Genomic DNA, 7950 nt, shown 5'->3' with positions numbered 1-7950 from the left:
TGTTACCATGGTCTGTTTGTCATTCATTGAGTTCATTCACCTTGTGTATTTAAGTTCCTAATTTAATTCAGTTCGAGGTCTGATATTGTTCGTGTGTCATGTCTACACGCTGTTCCATTGCCTTCCACCTTGTGGATTACAAGAGTTTTCTTAATAAATCTTTTCTTCATCTGAACCTGTTTTAACTCCATCGTCATCATCTGGACTAAACGTGACATATATTCCAAGTCTTTTGAAGCTTCTATTTATTTAGCTTGACAGCTTAAACACTCTGCACTCTCAGAAAAAAAGGTACAAAAGCTGTCACTGTGGCGGTACCTTTTCAAAAGGTACACTTTTGTACCTAAAGAGTACATATTAGTCCCTCAAAGGTGCATACCTTTGAGGGACTAATATGTACTCTTTAGGTACAAAAGTGTACCTTTTGAAAAGGTACCGCCACAGTGACAGCTTTTGTACCTTTTTTCCTGAGAGTGTGCTACACTTCTCTGTTTGTATTTGACATAAGAGATAAAATCTTACAGATTTGGAATGATGTGGATGAATGAATAATAATGGAATGATGTGGTGGAAATGACAGATGCTGCTTTTTCACTTCAGTGAAAGTGAAGGGTGACAAACAAGGATAAAAAATGCCATAAAAACTATTTTAAGTTGAAAACATGACTGTGGATTAATGAGATTTATTATGTTTGTTTTGAAGCATCTGAGGAACATAACTCAATAAATAAATAAATAGCATGTGACATACAAAGTTCTGTCATGAAACTCTGATAGGTCCTTAACTCAATTTGTTAGCGATCACATTGTTATCTACATAGTGCAGCTGATTGGTTGCTGTGGTATCAGCAGCCAATGAGCTCGCAGCTCAACATTCAAATACATGGAATTGGTTGCCGTTAGCAGTCTGCAGCGCGCGTTCAGAAACCCTCCACCTTCCCCAGCTCCACCTGTATAGATCTGCTAGGGTTATTTGTGCAGCAGCAGCATGTCTGTGAATGTATTGGAAGTAGCATTAAGATTGCCATATCCATTACCGCTCCAATCTCTCTGAGAGTTGTCATGACAAAAATATTCACACACACTTGCTGTGTCCGAAATCGCCCGCTATACCCTTAAATAGGGCACTATTTGAGGGGACAATGCACCGCATTAACGAGTGTACAACCGATGTATGCTCAACGGCTAGAGAATACCCATAATGCACTGTGAGAGCCGCGCGCTGAATGAATTCCCGCATCGCGCCAGGAGATGGCGCCTGCAGCTGAATCAATCATCCTTCCAGTTTCCAAATTGCTGGTCCAGCGTAATACCATACAGGTATAAATTCCTTTTTAATTTGTTAATCAATTGTTTAATTACGTTTTATATGCTAACTTCCATGTCAGGGTTCAAGATAAATCTTTTCATTATTAAACAGCAAGCACAAACAAAAAGCAGCAGCACTTATGGCTCACTCAGTGTCCAAATTCACTCACTCATTTTTATCAACTCCTTCAAGTGGACTTTAATAGTGGAGTAATGTAGGGAATAGGGAATAGTGAATGAGGGAATAGGGAATAGTGAATGAGGGTATAGGGGACGATTTCGAACACAGCAACTGTCTTTTTTGTCCTATTTGTTCACCATTTTCACTTTCTTTAAAACATCTCCTTTTGTGTTCCACAGAAGAAAGAATGTCTGAGCTTGTAACGATATGCATTTGACATAAGAATTAAAATCTTACAGGTTTGGAATGACATGAGGGTGAATAAATGATGACATTTTTAGGTGAACTATCCCTTTAAAAGCAAGTGTATCACTTTTTTGAGTAAATGATGTGCCATGCACTGCCTTGAGCTAAAAGGGTTGGCGCATATTGTCTTATTTTGTCGCACAATCATCATGCAAGAATGATGTCCTATGGGAGCAATCTTTCAGGCAACCAGAAATCGCAATGCTTTGTTGTATCTGTTTTGTTTGAAGCACACTAGGAACTCTAAACAAGTCTGCATTCGTCTTTTGCTTTGATAAGCAGCCTCTATTACTCATTACGAGGCCTGAATGACTGTCTCCTTGCCAACACTCAGTGTGGCTCATAACAGACCAAGCAGATGCAGAAAATCCTTCATCCTGTAAGGGAGGAAGACACTGCTGCGAGCTACAGCACCAGCATAGCATCTGGTTGCTAGTACAAACTTCTGTATTAGCACCGGCAAGCATGGCAAACACATATTGGTAATTGGATAAACAGTTTATGCAAATGTACGAGGGTGCATTTGAAACCTTATGAATGACCCTGAAAAACTGAGGCGTTAATTACGGCCTGACTGAGCCTAGATGGCACTGAACATATAGTGAGTTTTTAGAAGTGTGGGTGCTGTTTGGTGTGTTATCATAAAATCATGGTGTACAGAATGTACTGCATGTGGGAGTGAGTGCAGCAGACTGTCATGAGATAAAATGCTATATTAATTCAAGTTTGTGCCGATGGTAAACCAGATGCATAGAAACCAATGAGTCTTTAAGCATCTTTAAGCATGTTTAACAAGATAAAAGAAATCATTTTAAGTTATAGGCTGTACATAATTAAATATGAGATTAAATACTCTACATTTATGCAAAAAAAATAAATGTAACAAATATATATGCTACATTTGCCATCAAACGTGATCTTCACAAAAAGCATGCCACATGCCAGCCTTTAACTAACCTACAGTAGTGCCCTAACTAGTCATTGCGGTGTAGTCCATGAAGCACAGCCCCACACTGCCCCCTTTGGCACAGTGAAGGAACTGCCTGTACAGTACATGCATGTGTGTGGAGAGCAGTGCTGAGAATCCATTCAGCGTTTTCAACTATTATGTCTCTTTTACGCATTTATGTTCCTGTGATATTCACTAGCGCGCGCGCGCACACACACACACACACACACACACACACACACACACACACACAGAACAGATTTGAACTCTTTTCATTTTGTTATATGAAGGCCACATTAAAACTGTTTTGGACACTTTATTATGCCTTGCCTTCATTATTTGTTTCGCTACTACAAATGTTTTTTATAGACTTTAATGTTTTGTTTTTAGTAAAAAAAATGAAAATGAAAATGCATAATTACAAGATTAATTACATTACAACTCTATTAATTAATTATTTAATAATCATAATATAAACAATATTTATTTTGCAAAAATATGTTTTTCAAGAATTATAAATATAAAATATAGACAATTAAACAAATGTATTTATATATATATAGCTATGAAATGAGCTTTAGCAAAAGGAGTCAGCCATTTTATTCCTAACACATTTCTGCCTCAAAATCCCATTATTTACACTCAATAAATAATGCAAGATGTAATGGAAATGACACAATATCGTCATTTCATTTCAGGAAAAATAAATAAAATTATGCATATTTGTCCACTGATGACATTGCTGCTAGTGAACAAATAAACTAATGAGAATGTGATACGTTTATTTTCTCCCACAGGGCCAAAATAGTCTATTGAAGAAATACTCGAATATACAGTGCTATGCACTAGTCTGATCAGTAATAGAGTAGCGTTAGCAAGACTAGTTGATAACACAACGAGGATACAACCTTGTTCTGATATGTGTTGATTCATTTCTTTGTATAATTATTAGCTCTCTTCTGTGATGAAGTTGCAGTCTATTAGTGTTTACTGATTGCATGGCTTTTCCTTTTATCCGCGGGTCCCTTGTGAATGTGTGCAGAAAAAGTGCACATTTAAATTCGACTTCATTCATTTGAGGCTCCTGGGGACCCCTCATTTTCAGTAACAAATATGCGAAGAAGCGTTGGAAGAAAAAAAAATCTTTACTCGGCTGTGGAGTCTTGTTATGCCTCACCACACTAACGGAGGTCACACAGGATGTCTCGCTATGATAAAATGAATCCACCCATTCCAATCCATGCACAATTTCCCTGTATGATTAGACATGAACTGCTGCTTCAACAAAGGCCAGAACCAATCACAGGGGGCAACAGGCTGGCAGCCCACATCGCACGCTCTCTGGAAGCATGTAAACCTTTGATGAGTGTGAGTCTGAGTGACCAGAATGTTGCCGTGGGGACGCACAAAAGTCATTCTGATAGTTTCATTTACCTCAGATAAAATGTATCAGCTGCACATTTCAGTTTGCTGTCCTGAGGTTCAGGACTTATCAGGGAAGGCACTTGAAAATGTAATTAATTCAGCAAAGCATGCCCCCAAATAACATTTGACCTGAAATTGCAGCAGGAAATCTGTGTCCCCTGCGGTCACTTCACCGTGCCTGCTTTTATTGTGAACATGAAAGGCATGAACAATGAATGTGACACTCTGTCCTGTTTCTTAAAGCAGAAGGCAGACTAGTTTTCATATGGAAATACATTCTTGATTATCAAAATTCAAACAAAATTCAAAACTGTGAAGTTGTGAAATTGTGACAAAATTCACAAAATTGACCATTATTATTTCTTATCCCTGCAGATCATAATTTTGCCGTTGTAATCTTTATTCAGAATAACTTCCCCTCCCTCTTTCAGCGACATCTCCTCTTCCCTGATGGGGCAACCTGTCACTTTCATGAGATCGACCAATAGCAAACCACAATCATCCAACTATTCAATCATTTCCCAATGGACAAAATCAAGTCCCGCATTATTTATTTTTTTGTTGTTCGAGAAACCATTTAGAAAAGACTAATCGCAACTTCGGTTTCATGTCGACTTTAATCATGGCCATGGGTTAAGCAATATTTCAAACATGTAATTCAGAAAGGGAGTTGGCACTACTATTATAGTGATAGGTCACCCAAAAAAATAAAATTCGCGGTCATGTCGTTCCAAACCCGTAAGACTTTCTTTCATCTTCTGAACACAAATTAAGATCTTTTTAATGAAATCTGAGAGTTTTCTGTCCCTCCATTGACATACGCAACTACTAAACCCCAGAAAGGTAGTAAAGACATCATAAAAGTAAACGTGCATTGGAGATCAATATTTTGCTAATAAAGTGGTAAACTATATTTTTTGTGCAAACAAAGCACTTGTGTCACTTCATAAAATTGAGGTTAACCCACTGGATTACTTTAATGATTGGGCTTGAAAGTCGTAGTTGCATAACTGTCAATGGAGGACAGAAAGCTCTCAGATTTTATCAAAAAGGTCTTCATTTGTGTCCCGAAGATGAATGAAAGTCTTACGGGTTTGGAACAACACGAGGGTGAGTATTTAATGACATTTTTCATTTTTGGGTGAACTAACCCTTTAATCATGGGTTACAAAGTCATAATCCGAAGTGGCTCTGACCTAAAATTGAGGTGCCAGAGATACTGTGTAAAACACTGCGGTACTAGAATGTTACTGCTAATTGTTTGGCATCAGACAGCGAACCATAAACTAAACGATGCTGGATTCATTAAATACACTTTGTACTGGCACAGAAACTTTCACAGGCTGTTGTTTAGTTAAAAATGTCAGAAGAGATGGCAATTACATTAACTGGAGTGATGAAGAATAAGTTATTAGATAACCTGTGCCCAGTTGCACTCAAAGGTAGCCTACATATTGGTACCAAAAGTGTATTAGTTTCAAAAGTGTACATATTAGTACCTAAATTAGAACCCTTTTGAAGGGTACTGTCCCAGTGACAGCTTTTGTACCTTTTTTTCTGAGAGTGAAACTTAGACTAGTCTAAGCAGTTTATGCAGCCGGCCCCAGAGCAGATTTACATAGAAACATTTTTACAGATGCACATTTAAACACTTTATGCTTGTTGCACACTGCATTTTTTTTTTTAAAAGGCTACAGAAATTATATACTTTAAAAGAATATACTTGAATATGAAGAATGTGATGTTTTTTAACACTTAATTGCACTTAATTTTTAATTAAATGACAAAAATATTATAGTTTAAATTTATATTATTTTCAATTAGCTGAATTTTAGAGTGCATTTTGACCCACTTAAGTATAATATTTCAGAGTATTTATGAAATTATAGAAATATGTTAAGTATAAGTGTATTCACACATGTCAAATGCCAATTTATTATCTGCAAAACAGTTAAGCATACTTCTTATTCCCAAGGTATTCATTCATATAAATGACAGTAAAGTATGCCATTTGAAATCTCTGTAAAAAAACACAGATAGGTCTAACCATATCACAGTTATTTTTGCTGTTATCTAGTTATTTATCCATTCTGATCATATAACTAATTACTCTGCAAACACAGAGAATGTTATCATGACAACTCTGATTAGCTAGAAGCACAAGAACACACACACACACACACACACACACACACACACACACACACACACACACACACACACACACACACACACACACACACACACACACACACACACACACACACACACACACACACACACACACACACACACACACACACACACACACACACACAGTATCTAGTTCCCTGTCAGTTTGTTCTTTTGTTTTATTTTTTTATTGCAAGTTTCAGTCATTTTATTCCTAGTTTTCTTTTTGTTTTGCTTCATTAGTCATTGTTCTGTTTCAGTCTTTATTTTATATTTCCTATTTAACTACTCTCTTGTGCCTTGCCTGTTTATCTTGTCTTCATTGTGAGTCTCGTTTTTCCCTGCCCTGCATCCTGAGATTTCCTGGCCACCGACCCTCACTGCCTAGCAGCTAGACAGTGGGAGCAATCTGATACTCAAGTGTCAAGCCTCTGGTTCTGGAAGCCTCTGCCTGGCAGCAAGACTGGTGCTACATCGGTCTTCCTCACCATCGTCCCACCTGGTGCTGCCTCTTCCTCTACAGTCCTCAAGCTCATGGTCACCCCAAGACTGGTCTCAGTGGTCATCCTCCCTGCCTGTCAGCGTGTTATCTGCCCTGCCCTATACTGTCTGAACTGTTTCACGCCTCACTCTCCTTGTTGTGCCCTGTCTAGTCATGTCAATAAAACATCACTGCTCATTCATGCGCCTGGGTCCTCTCTCTCTCTTGCAGAACCTGACAAATATCATTTAAAGTACTGAAATATAAATATTACATATAATGCAATATGTTGCTTTCAAAAATCTACCAGCATGGGCTAACCATGTTCAGTCATGTTTTTGCTCAGTCAATAATACCAACCTCATAAACGCACAAATAAGCATATTAACTCAATTTACTGGGTGAAATCTGACATCTTAATAATTAAACTTAATGATTACTCACCCAAGGTAAAGTATGAACAGTAAAAATATCAATGGAACAAATATGGCAGCAGCAGCTACTTACACTAAGTGCAAAAAAAGGTAAATTACATATAAACAGAGTAATAGATATACAGTATATTGTTTACATCAAGTATAAACAGCAATAAATTGTATATTGAGCAAATAGTTATAGATGCTGAAGTAACAAATATAAGTAATATCCTATTTCTACTTATTGGTAAAGTTTGACAGCACGGTTGGAAATTTGCATTCAGTGTAAATAGACACTGTCAAATTACGAGGTGGTTAAGATTTAGCTTCTTTTTTTTTTTTATGTGCCAAGAGTATCATTATGCAGGAATCTATTTCAACACTGTTGTGGTCGTTCTCCTCATTCATTCATTATTGCTGCAAGCACAGGTCTTAAGAGGACAATTGTTTACTCCGGACTGATCATTAGGGATCAAATGTGTATAGGTTCATATCATATAAATGTAGCCGTCAAGGCAAAGACCACCCAAGAGAATCATCCAACCCAAAATCAGCAATCAGTTCTCAAAATATTAAGCTTAAACATTTCGAAAACTTCATCAAAGATATAAATTATTGAATAAACACTATACTGCATAAATATTCCTCATGACGAATTGTTCCATGGCGCATGAGAAACACAACAAGACACACAAGAATATAATTAGATCATAACATATTCACTTTGATTCAAATTAAATATGTTTATATGGGGAAAACATGCTTGATTTCA

This window comes from Leuciscus leuciscus (genome assembly GCF_965113295.1).
Source record: "Leuciscus leuciscus genome assembly, chromosome: 1".
In the NCBI taxonomy this organism is placed as follows: Eukaryota; Metazoa; Chordata; class Actinopteri; order Cypriniformes; family Leuciscidae; genus Leuciscus; species Leuciscus leuciscus.
The sequence above is the reverse complement of the archived record's forward strand: the minus strand, read 5'-3'. Positions refer to the sequence as shown.